General features: G+C 44.6%; 1 protein-coding gene across 1 annotated transcript in view; it reads right to left on the reverse strand.

The window, feature by feature from the left end:
* Positions 1-1,255, reverse strand: part of LOC138471979 (lysophosphatidic acid receptor 6-like) — a 64,504-nt gene extending 63,249 nt beyond the window's left edge. The window contains exon 1 of the mRNA XM_069609883.1: positions 1,123-1,255. The gene's annotated coding sequence lies outside the window, so the exon portion shown is untranslated. The remainder of the gene's footprint in view (positions 1-1,122) is intronic.
* Between the last annotated feature and the right edge of the window lie 22,574 nt (positions 1,256-23,829).

Raw genomic sequence — 23,829 nt, forward strand, 5'->3', positions numbered from 1 at the left:
CAGCGAGGTGCAGCTTTGGTTCCCTATGCGGCAGTCCCAGTACTGATTTGCTTAAGGTTGGTTCCCTTCTACAATGGCACAGACAGGATAAGGTTGCCCAGAACGATGCCATTGGTTAAGGTTAATTCAAAACCATACCGATCGTATTTTTGATTCTAATTAGAAAGGCATACAAGGCAAGGATGTTAATCAACCAATTAGCACTGTCTTATATGGTAAAGATAATTTACAACCATCAAAGGTTACTTATTTGTTTGTCTTTTCATGTTTATTAACGTCAAAGTTAAAATCAAAATATAAATAATACTTTTGTTAGACACAGGTGAATTCACACCAGCTATACATTATTAGGATCTTATAGTCACTGAGGAGTTTTCTGACATGCTTTGTGAACTGAGCAGAACGCCAATGTAGCTTAAAAAACCCTTAAACTGCCCTTGAAGATTTGTCATTCTGTACATTGCCAAAAATAAATGAGTGTTCCCCAATAGGTTCATTGAAGTTGAGGAAGTGTTACAGTGTTTAAAAAGACCTTCATTCAATCGTCGCGAGAGGAAGAGAGGACACCAAGGGCTACAGACGTCTTATCTTATATGAGCTTTGCCTCTTGCCAATGGGTACTTACTGTCTTCCCATATAGTGGAATATAAATAATGCACATAACGACAGTTGCTATGTCACAACTAGAAGCTTATAAGAAGTTATATGGTATGGTATTGTTTAGTTATATAGCGCCTATACCCAGGCAAGTGTTTCAAAGCGCTCTCAAGGAGGGTGGGAACATGGGCAAAAAGCAGTCGCTCAGAGCCCTTGAAATTCTGAGGCGATAATAGTCTGCACAGGCAGAGTAAGCGAGTAAAAAATACATTTAACAGTTTGGGAGACAGCAAATAGGCCTGGAGGCGATTCTGCAGTTTTAACAGTGCAATTAAGGGGTGAAGACAAGGGAGAACAGACATACGATCTTCAGGCGCGGTGCGTACCGATCGCGCAAGTGCTGATTGTATGTAAAGGATGTTACACTTGGTAGTCTAATATGTGTAGCTGCATAACCAGTTCAGTAACTATGCAAGCATTGTAATTAATCAATAACACAACCTTTAAATCAAAAACGAAAAATACCTGGAAAATGTCTGATGCAGGAAGAATACAACGTTCAAGGGCAGGCATCTGTTCTGAGCAACAAAGAACACTTGCTAAGGGTTTATATTGGAAATTGAGACAGTCACAAATATCCTCGCGAGTTCCTCTTCCGGCCTCACATTATCTACTTGAGACCTTTGCCGATGCCTATCTGTGAACTGCCCTTTACAAGATGTGAACGCAAACAGTTTTACCACACTTCCTTGCATGGAGTAACACTGCAAAGCGAGTCAGTCCCCGCCTTCTTGATAAGGACACTGCTGAGTTCTAAGGCTTCGGATCAGCCTGAACATATAGCCAATAAGCTTTTCCCTTTCATTAAATGAAAATGCGATCCTATGTGTTAGCAGTCATTGCTGAGCAGCGTATTATTGGGCCACACTGATTCGAAGGCAGTGCCTCTGTTCAGGGAACCCGTCTTGTGCTCGTTTATTGTGACGCAGAGCAACACTGATGCATCTGTGGGTGTGCAGCACTTCTGCTGCGAGTACGGAACACCCGAAACCATCAGAGCAACGTGCTGCGGCCTTCCTTGTAGCATCCGTAAGTATTGTCTGGGTCCAGCACTGCATACAATCTAAAGCTGTGCTGTATTTTGAGGCCACGCTTTATTACGAAGAGAATTGCATCACTAATGTACAAGTGTGGTACTACCTTAGGTTCAGTACATGCATCTGAAGCATTGATGCAACTCTTTACAATAGCATCCTGGTCCAGAACCTGCATAGGACTAATTCATGCAACTCTTTACCCTAGCATACTTTGCCAGTGCATAAAGGGTACCCTGAACATTATATATATATATATCATATATGCAGTGAACATGTTATTTTATGTGGTATGTGTAAAGCACTCAAATGCCATGTGTAACGCTCTGTAAATGCAGGGATAACTACATTATAAAAAGCAGTGCGCTAAATATGTATCATATGTGAGCATTCATTTTATGACTTAATTTGCCATGAGGAAAGAATAACACAGACCCCTGTTCAACTACAACAACTGCAATTGACATACATTTATATACATATGAGGCTGCAGTTGAATTTATTTTTCCTAAATGCAGTGATTCTAACTGGAATACATTACCTGATTCCTCTGTTAATTGCATTACTTACCTGGATGTATAAAGCATTGCTGTTCTCAGAAAACTACACATGTAAACAAACACTATTTCAGAGAGGACACAAAACTTCACTGAATGGCCTTCCACCTAATGGCTGAAGTTGATATGTTCCAGCCGGGGATCATCTTGCACTTCTGAAGCAAAATTGTAACCTTAAGCTGTCACTCTTCTGGGGCCAGAGCTAGATGGTGAAGCCCACTGGGATAAATTGCAGGCATTTGTCCCTTCTCCCAAAAAGGGTCGAGACAAGTGGGACCTCACCGGGCGGGACGCCCCCTTTGGGACAAGAACTCCCGTTCCTGTGAGGAACTCCCTAAGTCAAATATCATAGCCGCATATATGGGACTGTCTTTCATCAAGAATGGTGTGGCAACTTTATGTTTGGCTGAAGGCAATGTAAAAAGAAACACATGTGGAGAAAGAAAAGAAAATGTCTCTTTAACCACAGACCTGCATTTAAATGTGACGAGTTACAGCAGAAGGAGGGAAGGAGAGTCATAAGCACAGGGGAAGCTCCCTGACCTCATCACACATTGTGGCGGTAGAGTCTAGGCTGATAGTGGAGCCCGTGACTTTCAAATAGACAGAGAAACCGAGTGTGAGACGCCAGAGGCCCGGCATGTACAACCATAATGAAAGCGGTACAAGCAGGATGTAAAGGCAGATGAACCTGGTAGTGGGGGGCCACGTGTGCAGAGTGGTGAGCAGGATGGCCGAAGAATGGTGCCAAGACTACCCCGATGGGAAACCAGAACAACTCCTGATTGCAAGCATCTGCGGACAACAGACACCCGACGAAGGACCGAGAACAGAGATCCAAGCAGCCAGAGGAGCGTAGAGCACTACCCGAGCAAGAGGCGAGCCCTGCAACCTTCCCCTGTACAATGAGAGGTACCACAGGAATTGGGAATAACGGGAGACCACTGGGAAATCATTATATGCAGGGGGAAACTCATCCCAGTAGTAGGAACGAAAGAGCAAATATAAATCTGAATGATTGGAACTGTAAAAAGCTGAGAAAGCAAATAATGAAAAAAAAACAGGAGGGGAAGACCTGTGTCACTTGAAGAGAGAATCTTGTCCCAGTCTGGAGGATGAAAAACCATTGACTTAACCAGCTAACAAGGGATATGTTATGTTATGTTATGTTATTTTGCACTTATATAGAGCCTTATATACCATTGGTATGGTCTGAAGGCGCTGGTAGGTTGAACGCCCTTGGGAACCGAAGTCCTGGTCAGTAGAGGGAGTAGAGAGAGTCCAAAGGTGCGTGTGCGCACCAGGTATGTGTGCAGCTGGTGCGGAATTCCTGTGGTAGCTGCTTCCTAGCGGTAGGTGTGGTGGCTGATAGATCAGGAGTATGTGTTCGATCTGGCTGGAATTATCCAGACCGAGAGTGGCAGCATTAGGCCTGAGGAGAACGCTTGGCTGGAGGTGTGAGACCAGCAATGTTTACTTAGAGTGATGGGGAGGGAGCGGCAGATGTTGATATGAGAACAGTTATACCGAATGGTGTCATAGTATCTCTGTGTTCTAGTTGAATGGTGGTGTAAGGAGAGAGTAAGCGTGGGGTGTGATAAGAGGTATGCATCCACACTCAGCCTCTTTCCACACTCAGCGCCTCTCCACACTCAGCGCCTCTCCACACTCAGCGATATGAGAAATGTATAAAAGAGACTTGTGAACAGCCCAGATGGGGCCCAACAGAGATTGGAAACTAAAATACTGGGAGGAAGGACAATCACACTATATCTTCAAATTTGAAGCCTAGAGAAAATGCAATCCTGAAAAGCATAATGATAAAAGCGAGATAAAGCTCATAAGTTAAGAAGATAAAAGTAAAGACAGCCTCTGACAGAGAATCATTGGCAAGAGAAGCCAAAAAGGGAATGAAGGCAACCATAAGTGAGGAACTATTGGAAGGAAAAGTATTCCAAAGATAAGGTTACAGAAAGCACAAAACTCAAGAGTTGTTTTGAAGAACTACAAGAGTTGATAAGAGAGACTATAAAAGGGGATTACGCTTCAAACTGTATGTGCCAAGAAGGAACTTATATATGAAAAGACCATACAAAAAGAAGAGAAAACCAGGAGAAGAAGGGACAGTCTCTTAGCCTATTTATTACAGTTATAATTAGTGGTTGGGTCAGGTAGAGTTAGTTTGGACAGAGGACGTATTTACTTTGGACTACCTGACATCTGATAAGCACCTTCTTCTGACCCACTGCACCACTGACTAACAAAAAAACAGCCAGTGGTTTTGGAAGGAGCCAGAGGTCAGAGGAGACTCTGAGCAGGAAGGACTGCTGGCCTGAGCAAAGCCTGTGAGGGATTTATAAGGCCTGCTTTAGGCCTCTTGAGTGCCATTTCGTAGTAGTACCTCACAGGGAGCTACACTCCATCTAGCGCCACTTGGCGTTTCTATTCATGAGCTGCTTTCCGTCCCAAGTCCCCTGTCACTCTTCCAAAGGGATCGGGTGAACAGAGAAGAGTTGGACCCTGTTGAAGCCTTGTAATCAAAGGTGAAGCTCTGCAAGCTCCTGGGGAGAAAAAAGAAATAATGGGTTACTCATCTCTTTAGAGCTACGGCTCTATTGAATAATTCACCCCTTGTTCCCTAAACCCACTGTGGCATTTATTTGAAATAAAAGAAAAGCCTCACATGTGTGTCGGTTGCATCAGTACAAGACACCCTATGTGTGCCCCCAAAGCTCCATCATGCAGAGAGTGGAGGTAGGGTGTGTGGCTGGGGCTAGGGATAGGGTGGGTATGTAGAGAGAGCAGGGTGGTTGGGGGAGAGAGGATGGGTGGGGTAGCTGTAGAAAGAGTGGGGGCAGGGTGGGGGTGTAGAGAGTGAGGGTAGGGTGGGTGGGTAGGGGTATAGAGAGTGGATGTCGGTGGGAGAGTTTTGTAGAATGAGTGGAGGGGGACGGTGGGGGTGTAGAGAGTGAGGGTAGGGTGGGTGGGTAGGGGTATAGAGAGTGGATGTCGGTGGGAGAGTTTTGTAGAATGAGTGGAGGGGGTGGGTTTGTGGATGTAGAAAGAGTGGCAGGTGGGTTGGGTGGTTACTAGTTGATTGGGGGCAAACACATGAAGATCAAAGCAGCCTTGAGAGGACTCATTGAAGGTAGCCCAAAATAGCCAAAAGAAAGCCCAACCAGCACATGTAATGGGGGTGGGGTGGGAGTGTGGGGGTAGAGAGAGTGTGGCATGAGTTAGTAGGATAGAGAGAGTGCGGTAGGGTTGGTCAGGCAGAGAGAGTTGGGGTAAGGTGGGTGTTGGGCAGAGAGGGTTGGGTTAGGGTGGGTGTGTGGGGGTAGAGAGAGTGGGGGTAAGGTTGGCATGGGTAGAGAGAGTGGTGGTATAATGTAATGGCATATTATGTTACTTTGCATTCATTTAGCGCCTTATGTACCATTGGTATGATCTCAAAGCGCTGGTAGGTTGAACGCCCTTGGGAACTGAGTTCGAGTCAGTAGAGCGAGAGAGAGAGTCATAAGGTGCGTGTGAGCACCGGATATGTGTGCAGCAGGTCTGGCACTCGTATGATAGCTGCTTCTTAGCGGTAGGTGTGGTGGTCGGGAGATCAGGAGTATTTGTTTGTTCTGGCAAGGTGATACCAGACTGATTCTGGCTGCGTTAGGCCTGAGGAGAACGCCTAGGCTGGCGGGTATGCAGCCAGCTGTGATTATTTAGGATGATGGGGAGTATGAGAACAGCTATACCAAATGTGTCATAGTATCGCTGTGTTCTAGTTGAGTGGTGGTATATAGAGGAGAGTAAGCGTGGTGATGTGATATGGTGGTTTTCAGTAGGTGCTTGAGATCGAGTGCACATCTGAACCATTTATTCTATCTGTTTTATTCACTCAGTCAGTTCAGTCGGCTTTGTCTGTTCAACTCCATCCGTTGAGTCCACGTTGTCCGTGGTGACTACTCTAACCATCCCATGCTCTCCAACCGTTCCAGGCACTCTAACCATTCCATGCACTGTAACCGTTCCATGCATTCTAACCATTTCATGCACTCCAACCGTTCCAAGCACTCCAACTGTTCTATGCACACCAACCGTTCCACCTACTTCATCTGTTACTCCCGCTTCATCCGTTCCACACACTTCATCCGTTCCAGCCACTTCATCCGTTCCACCCACTTCATCCGTTCCATCCACATCATCTGTTCCATCTACTACATCTGTTCCACCTACTTCATCCGTTCCACCTACTTCATCCATTCCAGCCACTTCATCCGTTCCAGCCACTACATCCGTTCCACCCACTTCATCCGTTTCACTCATTTCATCCGTTCCACTCATTTCATCTGTTCTATCGGCTTCATCCTTTCCACCCACTTCCACCCACTTCATCCGTTCCACCCACTTGGTCTGTTCCACCCACTTCATCCGTTCCACCCACTTCATCTGTTCCATCTACTTCATCCGTTGCACCTACTTCATCCGTTCTACCTACTTCATCCCTTCCACCCACTTCATCCGTTTCACCCACTTCATCCGTTCCACACTCTTCATTCGCTCCACACTCTACATCCGCTCCACACTCTACGTCCGCTTCACACTCTTCATCCGCTCTACACTCTTCATCCGCTCTACACTCTTCATCGGCTCTACACTCTTTATCGGCTCTACACTATTCATCGGCTCTAGACTCTTCATCAGCTCTACACTCTTCATCCACTCCACACTTTTCATCCACTCCACACTCTTCATTCGCTCTAAACTCTTCATTCCCTCCACACTCTTCATCCGCTCTAGACTCTTCATCCACTCCACACTCTTCATCCGTTCCACCCACTTCATCCGTTCCACCCATTTCATCTGTTCCACCCACTTCATCCATTCTACCCACGTCATCCATCGCACACACTCCATCCGTCCCATGCACTCCATCCGTCCCATGCACTCCATCCATCCATGCACTCCATCGGTCCCATGCACTCCATCATCCCATGCACTCCATCCGTCCCATGCACTCCATCCATGTCATGCACTTGATTCATCTATTCTATTTGTTCCGTTAATTCCATGCACTCTGTCATTCCATGCCATTTATCCTTTCCATGCACTCTATCTATTCTGTGCACTCCATCAGTATCATGCACTCATCCTTTCCATCCTCTCGTCCACTTTATTCCTCTCGTCCACTTCGTTCCTCTCGTCCATTTCATTTATTTCATCCATTTTCTTAATTTCATCGACTTCCCTGCTTTCATCCAGTTTATTCCTTTCATCCACTTCACTACTTTCATCCACTTCACTCGTTCTATTCAGTTTATCAGTTTTAATTTACATTAGCGGTTATTCGTTTTCCGATTTCTCGCTCGGATCATGATGCTGGATTGTTATTTATGATATAGCAGCTTTGGGTTAAGGTAATTGATTGCTGTTATCCAGTTTGCGTTAAGAGTCGATTTTAGGGGAAGAGCCATGTTTTCAGTAGTTTGCAGAAAGACATGAGGTCCTCGGTGAGTCAGATGTGGGGTGGAAGTGCATTCCACAGAGTGGGGGCCAGGACTGAGAATGATGATCCACCTAACCTGACTGAGTTGGTTTTTGGTATGACTAGGAGGCCGGCAGAGCTTGATCTTAGAGTGTGTGGAGAATGGTAGGGTTTTAGTTTGTCTTGAAGATATTGAGGTCCAGTTTTATGCATTGCTCGGTGAGAGATGCATAGGGTTTTGAAGGTCACCCTTCGGGCAACCAAAGCCAGTGCAGAGTTTTGAGGGCTGGGGAGATGTGATCTCTTGGGCCAAGTGCTAATAGCAGTTTGGCTGCGGCATTTTGTGCTCTTTGTAGTTTAGTCAGTTGGTACGCGTGGACTCCGAGGTAGAGGGGGTTAGCATAGTCTAGTCTTGACATAACAATTGATTGGACCGCGGAGAGTCTGTTGGGAAAGGAGAGGTATGGAAAAAGGCACCTAAGAGTTTTAAGGTGGTAGTTGCAGGACTTGGAGACGTTGTTGACTTGGAGCGAGAGGGTTAGGTCTGAGTACAGGGTGCATCCAAGGTTTTTTACTGAATTTGAGGGTGTCGGGGAATTGCCCATGGCAGATGGCCAGGGTAGCGGGTGCGGAAGAAGATCAGTGTTGCCACATACCATGATTTCAGTTTTGGAGGGGTTTAGCAAGAGGAGGTTTGTGGTCATCCAGTGATCTATGTCGAGGAGGCAGGAAGCGAGGTCGGGTTGGCAGTTGGGATTTGAATTCAGGAGTTTTAGGATTAGTTGTGTGTCATCGGCGTAGTTGTAGAACAGGATATTATGCAAGCGGATTACTCGTGGGAGGGTGGACATAGAGAGGTTAAACAGGAGGGCTGACAGGCATGCTCCTTGTGGAACTCCAGTGTTGACTGGTCGGGCGTGGGAAGCATAGGTGGATAGTAGGGTTATTTGGTTCCTATTGTCGAGGAAGGATGCTATTAATTTGAGAGCGTTTCCACGGATTCCCAGGGAGTGGAGGCGGTCAAGGAGGATTGAGTGGTTGATTGTATCGAAGGCGGCAGATAGGTCAAGAAGGATTAGTGCGGCGCATCCTGCAGAATCAGTAGTGTTTTAAGGTCATCCCAGATTGAGGTTAGGGTGGTTTTGGTTCCGTGTCAGGCTCTGAAACCTGATTGAGCGGGGTCTAGGAGATTGTTGGCTCCGACTAAGGCATTTAGTTGGGAGTAGGCGGTTCGGACAATGAGTTTGGCAAGGAACCTGGTGTTTGAGATTGGGTGGTAGTTTTTGGGCTTGAGAGGGTCGAGGGAAGGTTTTTTTAGAAGAGGCTTGACATGAACAGTTTTGAATGTGTTGGGAAAAATTCCCGAGGAGAGGGAGCCGTTTATGATGGTTCTTGCGTGTTCTCCTGCGCAGGTAGATGCAAACATTTCTTTGAGGGTTGTGGCTGGGCAGGGGTCCAGCGGGGAGCCGGATGGTTTGTGGGCAGAGAGAAGTTTGAGAAATTGGTCAGTTGATATTGGAATGAAGGAGTCGAAAGTCGGTTGGGTAGCGGTCGCAGGCGATGAGATGGCAGGTGTCGAAATCTCCCCCCGTCTCACCTGGGATCGCTTCTTGCTCTGTTCCGTGGGAGGATTCCTCTTGTGGACGGATCGGGTCTTGTATAGGCTCGCTCGAGTCTCGTCCGGCTCCAGAGCGCGTTCAGAGTTCCAGGAAGGTCGCATTTCCAGGATGTCCAGGAAGAAAGTAGCAGTCGCTAGGGTTGAGGATTCCAGGAGCAGATTTAGAGGGAAAAGGTGGAAGGAAGGAAGAAGGGACCAGGAAACTAGGAATAGTGGATTCGCCGAACAGCACACACACGTCTAGTCACTACCTAATGATAGCGTTGAGACGCGCGGGGCCGCGGGGGCGTGGTCAATTTATAGAACGTGCCGTGTCCGACATAAAGGCTGGTGCGAGGCAAGTCACTTGGCACGGCCATGTTGGCAGTAACAAGGAATACAAGCCCCGTCGCGATAAGGACCAGGAAGTCCAGAAAGGGCAAGTCCTATGGGTCATGACAGCAGGTGGGGTGGGTGGATTGCGTGGTGGGTGTAAGAGAGCTAGTTTGTTGGTTAGAGAGTTTGTTCTTTCGAGAGCTGTGGTGTAAAAGCTTAGAGAGAGTGAGCTGCAAAGTGATTGTGAGGGGGTGGGAAGGGTGGTGGTACATGATGGTCTGGTGAATTCGGCGATGATTTTGTGAAGTTCTTTGCTGCGGTTTTTACAGTTTAGGCTTTGGGACGGGAGTTGTAATGGGCTTTTTTTAGCTTTCTGGATTTCGGCCTTGTAGTGGCGATGGTGCCGGGCCAAGGTGGATCTGCTCAGGGCTGTTTTGACTTTGCGCCATTTGCGTTCTAGGGATTTATATAGTTGTTTAGTGGTCTTCAGTTCTGGTGTGAACCATCTAGGAATAAGGCCATGGCGAGCTGATGGTTTGAAAGAGGGGGTGAGCAGGGTTAGTGAGGTGTTGAGCCATGAGTCAAAGGCATCGGAGGTTAGGTGTTCAATGAGTAGCGGGTAGGGGGAGGAGACTGAAGGAGTGCATCGGCTAGGTCGGGAAGGATTTTTAGTTTCTTCCAGCATTTCCGTAGATTCGGAGGTTCTGGTTCGGGTAAGGGGAGCGGGTTGGGTGAGCGAATGGTGAAAGAAACAATGAAGTGATCAGGCCAGATGATAGGGGTGGGGGGATTAGATGTATCTGGTTGTGGGAGATGAAGATGGCATCAAGTGTGTGTCCTTTATAGTGAGTCAACCAGAGAGTGGGTCATAGAGTTGGTGGGGATGTCAAACCATATGTTGAAATCTCCAGAAGGGTGAGGGTGGGATGGTTTAGTTGGAGGGTGGCAATAGAGTCGCAGAGGTTGTTTGAGAATTGTCTATCGTAGGCATGGGGTCTGTAGATGATTAGGAAGCTGTGGGAGAATGAAGGGGGGAGGGATAGTTTTACAAGGAGTGATTTGCAGGAAGGGATGGATGGCTGGTTGTCGATGATTGCGGCGTGGAAGTGGGACTTGAAGGCGATTGCTATTCCTCCTCCTTTAGAGGGACGGTTCAGTGGGATGAGGGAGTAGTCTGGGGGGAAGGCTTCATTGGCGATAGGGGCGAAGTAGTCAGAGAACCAGGTTTCCGTGATAAAGACCAGGTCTGGTTTGTCAGAGGCGAGGAGGTCAAAGATGCTGTGTCTGTTTTTTGCTACAAATCGGGCATTAAAGAGGGTGCAATTTACTTCGGTACAGGAGGATGATGAGGGAGTTGCAGAGGTGGGGGGGTGGGAGAGGAGAGGGTGGAAAAAGGTGAGCGGTACGGGGGTGGTTGGAGGTCGATGGGAAGAGTAGGCGGGAAGTTGAGTTGGTGGGTTTGTGGGGGAGGGGTTGGACTGGTGTGATGGGATGATTGGATTTGGGTTGGAGGATTTGAAGGTGGGGTCTGGGGGTTAGGAGTTTCAGTTGTGGTCGGTGAGAATTCAAGGGAGAGGGGTTTCAGGTAGGGTGAGGCAGGGGGGTGGGTGGCGGTGATCGAGATTGGGAGGATGAGGAGGTGGGTCGAGACAGGAGTGGCGATGAGTACTGAGAGATTGAGGGAGACCAGGTACGTTTTCTCTTCAGTGTTTTTGTTGCGGTTGGTGTGTGAGAGAGGATAGGGGGGTCAGAGGGGGAAAGGGATGCAGCTACTGTTCTTGCCAGGGCGAGCCGTGCAATTTTTAGGGAGGGGAAGGAGTGGGGTCGCAGGGGGATGATGGTGGGAGTTGATGAGGGGAGTGGGGGTGGATGGTAGCGGGGCTGGGTGTGCTTAGGAGGCTAGGTGGGCCGTAGTCGGGGGAGCGTGGGAAGTGGGTATAATGATAGTAGGCGGGTGGGTGGAGTGGATGGGAGGAGCAGTGGTCTTAGGATGGTTGGCTCACCATCGTGCCCCTCTGGCTTGGAGTTTGGATAGGGGATGGGTATGGGATGTGGTGGAGGGCAGGATGGTTTGGGGAAGGGGGGATGGTTAAGGGAGGCGGGCTCGAGGGGGTCATTTTCGGCAGACCTTGGTGGGTTGGGTGGACTCATGGTTTGGATTAGTTTGTACTGTGTTATAGTTGTTGTTCACACCTTCCCACTTCAACTATACAATGTTAATTGTACACACTCTCTATGATTAACTGTACTACGGCTGTACCACAGCAATTATTCGCACTTTCTAAGTTCTGCTGTACCACTGCGTGAGATTATTCACAGTTTCTAACTTCAACTATGCCACCGGGTGAGATTATTCACAGTTTCTAAATTTAACTATACCACCAGGTGAGATTATTCACAGTTTTTAAGTTTAACTAGACCACAGGGTGATATTATTCACATATCCTAAATTCAACTATACGCAGGGTGGTATTATTCACACTTTCTAAATTCAACTATACCACAGGGTGAGATTAATCACAGTTTCAAAATTCAACTATACCAAAGGGTGATATTATTCACACTTTCTAAATTCAACTATACCATAGGGTGAGATTATTCACAGTTTCTAAATTCAACTATACCACAGGGTCGGATTATTCACAGTTTCTAAATTCAACTATACCATAGGGTGATATTATTCATAGTTTCTAAATTGAACTATACCACAGGGTGAGATTATTCACAGTTTCTAAATTCAACTATACCACAGGGTCGGATTATTCACAGTTACTAAATTCAACTATATCACAGGGTTATATTATTCACAGTTTCTGAGTACAACTATGCCACAGGGTGAAATTATTCATCGTTTTCATGTTCACTATACCACAGGGTGAGATTATTCACTGTTTCTAAATTCAACTATATCACAATTTCTATTTAGACTTTAAGAATGCAACCGCAGATATGCTAGTAGGCCGACTTTCTAAATGGAGCTAAACCACGGATATGCTATTAGGCAGACATTCTAAATGCAACTAAACCACGGATATGCAATTAGGAAGACTTTCTAAATGCAACTAAACCATTGATGTACTTTTAGGCAGACTTTCTAAATGTGACCTGACCACGGATATGCTATTGGGGAGACTTTCTAAATGCAACTAAACCATTGATGTGCTGTTAGGCAGACTTTCTAAATGCAAATAGACCACAGATATGCTATTAGGCAGACGTTCTAAATGCGGCTAAACCACTGATAAGCTATTAGGCAGACTTTCTAAATGCAACTAGACCACAGATATGTTATTAGGCAGACTTTCTAAATGCGGCTAAACCACTGATAAGCTATTAGGCAGACTTTCTAAATGCAACTAGATCACAGATATGTTATTAGGCAGACTTTCAAAATGCAACTACATCACAGATATGCTATTAGGCAGATTTTCTAAATTCAACTCGGTGATATGCTATTAGGTGGACTTTCTGAATTCTACTAGGCGACAGTTATGTATTAGGTAGACTTTCAAAATGCAACTACACCACAGATATGCTGTTATGCAGACTTTCTAAATGGAACTACACCACAGATATGCTATTAGGTAGATTTTCTAAATGCAGTTGCACCACAGATATGCTATTAGGTGGACTTTCTAAATGCAACTACACCACAGATATGCTATTAGGTGGACTTTCTAAATGCAACTACACCACAGATATGCTATTGGGGCACTTTCTAAATGCAATTACACCACAGATATGCTATTAGGTGGACTTTCTAGATGCAACTACACCACAGATTTGCTATTATGTGGACTTTCTAAATGCATCCAATTATACGACAGATATGCTATTAGGCAGACTTTCTAAATGCAACTACACCACAGATATGCTGTTAGGTGGACTTTCTAAATGCAATTATACCACAAATATGCTGTTAGGTGGATTTTCTAAATGCAAACTACACCGTAGAATGACGAGTTTACAACAGTTTAGCTTCCAGGGTTGAATGGTAGAGTTGTATGGCGTGAAGTAATTGCTTCTGTCCCCGCCCTTGCCACACTTACTTATTGATGGCTTCTTGCTTCTCCTGCGGATACCTGCAGATACATCCTGGAGCCATCTCTGTAGGAGCCGTCCTTTGCCTCAGGTCCTTAGCCACAGGGGCTGCACGGGCAGAGGGCTGCCCTGGGGAGGTCAGTAATGGCCTGGGTAACACAGCCAAAGGGCCAATCAGGGCATGGGGGGGTCGGGAGGCAGGGGACACAGAACCGGGAAGCAGGGAGGGAGCGAGGGATGCGCGGCAGCAAGTGAGGGGCTGGGGGCACGGATGTTTGGGAGATTGGGTTTAGGAGGCAAAATATTCACAAAATGGCAGCAATGCAGGGATTACTCACTGGGTGGGTCAGATGGCGAAATGAGGGCCTCGGTGGTGGTACAGCCCGGTAGACCTAACACATGGCCAAAGGGCCAATCAGGGCACGGTGGGCGGCTCGGGAGGCGGGGACACAGAACCAGGAAGCGGGGAGGGAGTGAGGGATGCGCGGCAGCAAGTCAGGGGCTGGGGGCACGGATGTTTGAGAGATTGGGTTTAGGAGGCAAAATACTCACAAAATGGCAGCAATGCAGGGATTACTCACCGGGTGGGTCAGATGGCGAAATGAGGGCCTGGGTGATGGTACAGCCCGGTAGACCTAACACACACATCCAAAGGGCCAATCAGGGCACAATGGGCGGGTCGGGAGGCGTGGGACACAGAACCAGGAAGCGGGGAGGAAGCGAGGGATGCGCGGCAGCAAGTCAGGGGCTGGAGGCACGGGTGTTTGGGAGATTGGGTTTAGGAGGCAAAATATTCACAAAATGGCAGCAATGCATGGATTACTCGCCGGGTGGGTCAGATGGCGAAATGAGGGCCTGGGTGGTGGTACAGCACGGTAGACCTAACACACACAGCCAAAGGGCCAATCAGGGCATGGCGGGCGGGTCGGGAGGCGGGGGACACAGAACCAGGAAGCAGCGAGGGAGCAAGGGATGCGCGGCAGCAAGTCAGGGGGTGGGGGCACGGATGTTTGGGAGATTGGGTTTAGAAGGCAAAATACTCACAAAATGGCAGCAATGCAGGGATTACTCACCGGGGGGGGGGTCAGATGGCAAAATGAGGGCCTGGGTGGTGGTACACCCCGGTAGACCTAACACACACGACCAAAGGGCTAATCAGGGCACAGTGGGTGGGTCAGGAGGGGGGGACACAGAACGAGGGAGCGAGGGATGCGTGGCATCATGTCAGGGGCTGGGGGCACAGATGTTTGGGAGATTGGGTTTAGGAGGCAAAATACTCACAAAATGGCAGCAATGCAGGGATTACTCACCGGGTGGGTAAGATGGCGAAATGAGGGCCTGGTGGTGATACAGCCCGGTAGACCTAACACACACGGCCAAAGGGCCAATCAGAGCATGGTGGGCGGGGCGGGAGGCAGGGGACACAGAACCAGGAAGCGGGGAGGGAGCGAGGGATGCGTGGCATCAAGTCAGGTGCTGGGGGCACAGATGTTTGGGAGATTGGGGTTTAGGAGGCAAAATACTCACAAAATGGCAGCAATGCAGGGATTACTCACAGGGTGTGTCAGATGGCGAAAATGATTGGCTGGGGGTAGAGAGAGGGTGCGTATGTAGAGAGAGTGAGGTGGGTGGAGGTAGAGAGAGTGGGGTGGGGTGGGAGGGAGTAGAGAGTGCGGGGTAGGCTGGATCGGGGTAGATAAAGTGGGGGTAGTGTGGGTGTAGAGAGAGTGGGTGTAGGGTGAGGGATAGGGGTAGAGAGATTGCAGGGGTGGGTGGATGTAGAGAGAGTGGAGGGCGGGTTGTGTGGTGCTAGCTTAATTGGGGGAAGAAAACATGAAGAACAAAGCAGCCTTGAAAGGACTGGTTTAAAGTAGCCAAAAATAGCCCAAACTCAACCCAACCAGCACATGTAATGCGGGTGGGGTGGGTGGGTGTAGTGAGTGGGAGTGGGGTAGGTGTGGGTAGAGAGAGTGGAGGTGATGGTAGAGAGAGTGGGTGTGGGATGGGTGGGGGTTGAGAAGCACCTTCGAGAGGAAGAAAAAACAGATCTAATGTGGGAAGAACCCTCCTTCCCTCTCTCTCTCTTTTGTAACAATCAGGGGTCAACTCCCATAATTTTAAGTTGGGGGGACTCATCAACAAACGCAATGGGATATGACGCCATCAGAAATGTGCATATTAAGGTGAAATATGCATATTTCATTAAATTGACTTTGCATAACCACCCAAATTGCACGTGACAAATGGAATTTGGCTTTCATAAAATCAACACACACACAAAACAAAGAGAGGATATTTTCTTCTAACAGTGTTTTTGAAAACGTTAAAAGGTGTGCATGTTTTAAACTCTAAGAGCCAATACAAATGTTTTCCCTGGAACTTGCAGTACCAAAATGGTACATTTCACCTTTAGTTGTTTGCTATTTTTCATCAGGTTAAATTCAAACAGGACATTCAATGTTTCGCATTTTAGCAGGGGGGAGGGACTGAGATCACCCTCTGAAGAAAGTGGGTGGATTCCTACCACCTGCGTGTACCCTCGGCTTGAGCCCTGGTAACAATGCTATCGCAAGCGCCACAGAAAATTGCTAAAACCAAAAAAAGACCTACCATGGATGCCATTGGTGCCCTGACACAGGTGTAAAATACATTTTAAACAACAAAACCTATAACGGGCGGCTCCTGCCGATGAAGAGGAGAGGCCTGCTGACCCCCAAGCTGCCTGCCCTGTGTCATCTGTGTTCTGAGCCAGCCCTCAATTCCGAGCTACTGCTCCTATACCCTAAATAAGGACTAAAGGGGCCTTCCCCCCCTCCCCCCGCATGGTGCCCCAGCATCTGCGAAATCAGCGCTCGAGTGCCATTCACCGAAGCTGTAAAGGTTCTACGGTTTATTCTGCAGTGAGACAAACACATACCCTTGTCTGTGCCTGGTTTACTGTTGTCCTGTTTTGTGTGGTTGACTTGTAAAGTTCAACCAAGGAGCAAAAAGGACTTCTCCTACCCTCAGAGTCAGTCTATAAGACCAAAAGAAGTATATGCGACGTTTTTGCGCACAGGCAGAAATCCCGAGAACAAATCAGCTCTCCCACCCTAGGTCATGCCCACCCATTCGTTTATTTAATATAGGACTTGGACAACAGTGGGGTAGTAGTAGAACCAGAGCTTTAAGTGGGGTAAGAAATCGAGGGGGGGCCCTCATTTGGGGGCGTGGCTTGTGGGGGCGTGGCCTAAAACGTACGCAAATCGTAAGGTATGCACACACATACATATGCATGTTATATATCTGTGTGCGTACCTTACTATGGTTTGTGTACTTTGCAAGCCATCTTTTCTAAACATAGAAATATTTATTCCCACTTTTTGGAGACTGCCGGGGCCCGGCCCCGGCAGGCCCCGGCCCACTTAAAGCCCTGAGTAGAACCATTCACCTCAGGCTTTCTTTCCTCAATAACTCCTGAACTGAGGCCCGCCCTTCTGCTCTACTACTAGACAGAAGTGGTGTTCCATGTATAAACAAAAACGAGAAACCAATATCGTGCAATAAGACGCAACAGAAAAGAGGCTCTTCCACAGCCCCTCTGGCCTTTTCAACATGCTGTCCATCTTTATGCAAAGACATTAAAAGAAGGGAACTAAACGACATTCCCAGCCCGAGCAGCATCACACCACGCCAAGAAAACAAATGCAAACAGGAAGAAGCCTACTGTGGAGGCAACAAATTGCATGGCCAGTTCCCCTGGCGTCCCTCCCTGTCATATGTGGTCAATATAATTTGGAAATGTATGTGATATGTTTGTCATATGCTATACATGTGCACCCTGGGGAATAGAATTTCACACCAGAGCTTCTCAATGACATGCTCGGCAGAACAATGAAGGCCACTCTGCCTGAAAACAGAAGCAGTGCACTATTCACCCCCATGTCTCCCTCTGTGTACAGAAGCCTAGTTGCTTTGGGACGCAGATGGTTTTAATATGTAAAAACCGTCAATCCCAGTGCAAAAGTATTTTAGACTGTGCTAGGCAGAGCTTTCACTCTCTTCCAGTACTCTTGCAGATGTATTTAGAGGGGCCCGCCTTGATGTCAATCAGCTGCTCTGTGGTGCATAAAGAGAACATAATGGTGGCAGCTCTATTATAGTGTCAGCCATCTTGAAGAAGATATGTGAATTGGAGAGAGAGTTGTTAAATGTGTCTTTTAAGAGTTTCTTTTGTTTCCATGCTGCTTGACATATGGCTTCTGTGCCACTTTTTTTACAGTGTGCTTCACCGTATAATGATGCATTTAATCAATGTACCACTGCATTTCATTATTACTGTGTTTGTTTTAACTTTGATCAGTGGGATGTAGTGTAGTGATACAATTTAGTGAATTAACCCCTCCATTATATTATTTCTGTAAGCAAAGATTTTCCCTTGCAGATTTATTTTGCAAGATAGTGTAATTCACTGGTGCCCAAAATATAGGTTGCAAGTCAGGTTCAGCAATTCAGAGCTTGGTTTAGCACCCACTAAGGAACTGACATTTTACTGTACAAGAAAGTGCCGGCAGTTTCTCATTCTCTAAACTTTAGACACCAAACAAAGTATGTCAGGAATGTAAACAGACTAGTTGTACCCAGTCTATCGAGCGCTCCCTATTCCCCTTTTGAAACTCTCACCTTTTCCCTGCACTCTCTTTCTCTCTCTCTGTCCCCCTTTGTCTAACTCTGTGTGTCTGTCTCTTTCTATGTGGGTGAGAGCTGCATTGTTAGGTGTGCATTTCCTAAAGGCCCAGCCGTTGCTGACAACTGCATGGTCAGATGAAAAAATGATATGTTGGGTTGGGGACAGCAGTGTTTTTTTTTTTGCTACAGCAGATAAACAATGAAATTAATTGTACTAACATTGTAAGCTAGACTTTTTTGGAAATGTCAAAGTGTTCATTTCTTCTAATCACTTCCATTATATATTTTTGTCATAATGCAAACATCACATTTGTCTTACTGGGTAAAGGATGGTTTGGGAGTATAGCTGAGAAGGCATGTTGAAGAAGTGTTAGAGGTGGATGAAGATGGAGTACGGAATTGTACATGGAGGCCATATGTAACGTTGCAAGGAGATGTGAATGGCCAAGGAGGAGTAGGGCACCTTCCTTCCACATTTTGGTTTTAGTGTTCTATATTGAGCACACAGAAATGTCCTTTTGGGGACCATGGGGTTTTTGCAGCTGCATGTGATAAAATAATTTGCTCCAATTTCAGAGGAATTGGTCAGTGTACCAAGGATTGAACAATTCTTAAATTGAGCAATTTACGTGAGAAAATGACCATCTGTATAGAGATGATCCAACATTATTTCCTAATTATCTTAAGAAAAAGAGTGTGATTAAAGGAACAACGTTAGCTTGAGTGGAAGTTGATGATGAGAAGGAAATGAATCAGGATGTGCCAGAGAAGGTGACGAGGGAAGGGAAAGAAATAGAGGTTACCAGCAACAAAGGGGAATATGAGGTTGTAGAAAAAGAAAAAGAAGGGATGGAATGAGTGGGTAGTTTATTTAAAAGAAAACAAGACGATGAAGAACTCAAAATCCCCAAAGCAAGTTGTAAAAAGAAGATTTATTTAAAAGAAAACAAGACGATGAAGATCTATAAATCCCCAAAGCAAGTTGTAAAAAGAAGAAAAAACTAAAAGTATACTTGGGGTGTATTTGATTTAGAGCTAAATACACACAGAAAGAGAAGTGGTTGGATCTTGTGTTTCACTCAAGCCATTAAATCTATTAAGTCTAAACAATGTTGATGAATTAGATTGGTTAGATCCAGAAACAAGATCATTTTTATTAAATGCCAATGTTTTCCAATTTTGAAGAAGCTGTGCAAATGATATAATCTTTGTAATTTTAAGTGTATACCCTTGTGAATGGTATAGTGGTCGTTTGTATGGCCCTTCAAGTAGTTACCCTAAACATCCCCAGTTCGATGTGTTAGATAATTGTAATATTTACACAGTGTACAAGCTGACATAATATGTTTACAAGAATGTGGTATCACATTTGCTGAAAAGTATCTAGAAGACACATGGAGATGTGGTGCTTCATTTTGGGCACAGCTGAGCAATAATAACAAAAGTACTGCTATTTTGATTAACTATAAGAATGTGTTGGTATCAGTGCACAATGCTGGAAGAAGGCAGAATGTTGGAAATTGATTTTTCATATGTGAGAAAATAATTAACTGGCATAATCATTTATGCACCCGCAGACAAAGGAAAAGGATGTGACCTGTTTTCTGATTTATAAATGTATTCAGTCACAACGAGAGGATTGATTTTAACTGGGGTTGTTAATACTTGTTTAAATAAGATAAAACTAGCTTGGCATCTTTGGACAAAACGTCATTCCTGCTGAGAGATCTCATACAAGATTTAAAATAAAGGTATTGTGTTTGAGTTTTAAAACAGAAGGTGTCATGATACACCTGTTAGTAATCTGATGGTAATTCAAAATCTAAGATTCATTATTTGTATCTCTTGAAATCCGGAATGTCTTCATTGAGATGTAACCACTGTGTTTTAAAGATCATTGTTAACGTATTGCTAGGATTGATGTAACAAATAACAATTGTATACGGTAAAGGGGTATGGAAACTAAATGCACGATTGCTTCAAAAACAAAGGTAAACATTTTCCAAAAGGAAAATAAACAATGAAAAGTATTACAGTTTATTTCAGTAAAACATAGAATTGTGATCTTTCGTCAAGGAGATGATTAAGCAATGTTTTATCTTGGTAGATAAATGAAAATCATTTCTTGAACATCAAATGCAAAATGTTTTACAGGAAAAATTACAAAAGTTGTCTATGTTTGTAAATGCTGCGTGTGATGTATCACAAAACGATAAAAAGTGTAAAATAAATTATCGCAGTTGGCGCCAGAACATAGTAGCCACATTATGTTTCATAGGAGGGTCCAGCACATTGATCAAAATGAAAAATTCACTCGATACTTTTTTGAGAAAATTGTTGGAAACCAGAAAGCAATGATAGATTTCAAGGATGCAAATGATATTGTTCGCACTGAACCCCGGAAAAGTTGTTGCATTTCTCAAAGATTTTATGACTTTAAGGGTTGTATAATGTGAAAGTTGTTGATGAGAAGGCAATGGATGAGAAACTGCCAAAAGTTCAAAATGTTTTATCTTTAGATCAAAAGAATTGTGTGCAACAATTTTCAAACAATTAATTACTGATTGCTATAACATCCTTTAAGAATGGTAAAAGGCCTGACGTTGATGGGGTGACAAATGATTTGTATGTAACTTTTTTAAAATAAATTGCAACAAGACTTATTTGATGTTTTTATAGAAATAAAAATGATTGAATCTTTATCAGAAACCTTTTCTGAAAGCTTTATTTCTCTTTTGTTTAAAAAGGGTGAGAAGAATCTTCATAGTTGGAGACCAATAACATTATTAAATGTGGATTGTATATTAACTTATTAGCAAACCGTATGAGTACATTTTGTTGGAAATTGTAAAGCCAGATTACGTGTGTGCTATCCCAGGGCTGAAACATTTTATATAGTTTGATTTTAATCAATGAGGTTGCTAATTATATTTTAGAGAGGATACTAAATGGTTGTCTTCTGAACCTCGACTTAGAGAAGGCATATCATTGTTGAGTTGCACATACAAATGTGTTTAGGAGATTAGAATCTCAGAAACTTTAGCTCTCCCTGTTTTCATTTGTTAAATGGGCTGCTAATGTGTATGAAGAGAGTTTGAGTAATGGATTGGTAAATTGCTGACATTGCTGGTTTCATGCCCCACAGAGTTGTTGGGGAAGATATTGAGGGATAATGATAAATTGCTGGGAGTGCATATACCGGGAGGAGGTGGGGTTAAATTCTAATGTCTGATGTAAAGGGTCATTGTGAATGTGATATTTACAAATTCATTTTCTGTGAATAGAGTTCTGGGTCATGGTAGGAGTTGCTGTGCTATATCTGGATCAAGACTGAATGTCGAAAATAGTGAATGCATGGTGACTGTGCTTTTGGTGTGACCACCAAGTAGACGGCTAAATGTTGTTACCGACAGTATTATCATTTGGAAATTAAATTTGATTCTTTAGGTGAACCTTCAAGAATTTGGGAGAAAAAGGTAGCAAACTTTCAAAACAATTAGGGTATTTGCAATTAAGGGCATTATTATTAGAATGAAAGTCATGGTAATTAAATTTGTGATACAGTCTGTGTTATTGTATGTTTCTGTTGTGTTTTTTACCACCTTGGAATATTGTTTTATTAACGGTTAGCCAGATGATGCAGTTGTTTGTGCGAGGAAGTTTGGAGAAGAAACAGCATAAAGTACTTTACAGGAAGAAGGAAAATGGACAAAACGAAGTTACAAATTTGAAAATGGTTTAGTTTTACTTTTTATAGTTTTACATTTAAAATTGTTCTTTTTCATAAAAGAAAACATCATGGGCCTGGTTTACAAAAATGTTTTCAATGGGACTTTTCCATGTTAAAACATTTTTGTAAATCAGGCCCCATTTTTGGCAAAGTACTTCTTGGGCAGTGTCTTAAGGAAATTACATATGCAAAGTCCTGTGAAACCTTACCAATATCTTTCAATGTTCCTTTTAGATAGTTGATGATGAAAGGTTTGTAATTGAAAATGTGCTTTTCAAACAAGAAAAAAGTGTATGACAACATTTTAAACTCACTCTTTAACTTGTCCTTGGCAGATCGGAATTTACCCAAGTTTTTAATTATTTACTGGAGGAAGCAAAAGAAATTTGGAAGATGGCATCCAATGCCAGTCCTTTGAACACACATCAAGATTTCAAGTGACGGGTGATACATGAAGTTCTCCCTGCAAGGCGTACAATATATAGAAGGCAGTTGGTGGGAAGTCTGGAGTCCCCGAGAGGAGTATGTGATGCAGAAGAATCAGCAAGCCACCTTTTGAGGGAATGCTCCTTTGTACAAAGGGGCTTCAAGGAAACCATTCAAGAACTAAAGAAGCACCTCCTTCAGAACGTCATCACCAAAGAGTGGAGCTTTATTGGAAGACACAAAGGAGACAAACCAGTGAAACAATGGAGCACAGTGTGGTGTCTTTTGGCTTGTGACAAAGAAAGTTTATAGAAAGGACTGAACAGTTGGTGCTCAGGAATAGCAACTTTACACCTACAACTACTTTGATAAATTGCTAAAGCTAGCTTATAGGACTAGTTCCTAAGAGTTGCAAGGAAAAGGGGCATGGAGAAGGCTATGACAGTCTGGAAAATAATGTTACTGAAACCTTAGTTCCAGGATCAAGGGGAGTGGTTATCCCCTGCGAGTAAAAGTTCAGTCATATTTCTTGACATTGACCAAACTGCTGTACAAACTTGTGATATGATAACATGGAAAGGAATCGGAAAATGAAAAGGACTTGAACATTGTTTTGAATAGGGAAAAAGATTTTAAACTTAGCAAGATTTTTGGGGTGAAGGTTTTTTGAATGGAAGTTTTTTTAATGGAATTGGTTGGTAAAAGCACCTGAAAAGTTTTAAGTTGTCAGATTTGTATTGCTACTGGAATTTGTATGGATTACTTAATTTTTACAGGTGTGTTTTATTAGGAAGGAATATATTTTCTAGATGTTTTAGATAAAAATTGTATATTAATGTATGCCATGAGCCTTTAACAGTATACTTGAAATGTGAAATAAAACATTTTAGAAAACATTTTGGGCTTCCTTGTGATCTTGTGTGGAAGGGATGTGCCCAAGCAGTTTAGGCTTGACTGCCCCTTTTTTGGTAGGACAAAGGCTGGTTTGCCTATGGACTTTCCCTTTTGTAATAGATGGGCAGCCTGAAGAATGTTGGTCTGGAGGATCGCCCAGATCAATGCCAAAGATTAAGATGAATTCATCACCTTTCAGCAATCACCTCCTTTGTCCTGCAATCAGTCGTGGTCCATGAGTAGAGCAATGATGAAGAAGAGTGGGATTTACCAACTGTGCTCTCTCCTGTTGTTCTTGCTATATTGTCCACTTGGGAGGCAGCTTTCCAGATACAATCAACAAGTAGGTGTCTGCACCTGAGCAGCAATGGCATGATGAGTGAATCCCTTGCATGTAATAGGCCTCTGAGACT

This window comes from Ambystoma mexicanum, chromosome 8 (assembly GCF_040938575.1).
Source record: "Ambystoma mexicanum isolate Mex_15411 chromosome 8, UKY_AmexF1_1, whole genome shotgun sequence".
NCBI lineage: Eukaryota > Metazoa > Chordata > Amphibia > Caudata > Ambystomatidae > Ambystoma > Ambystoma mexicanum.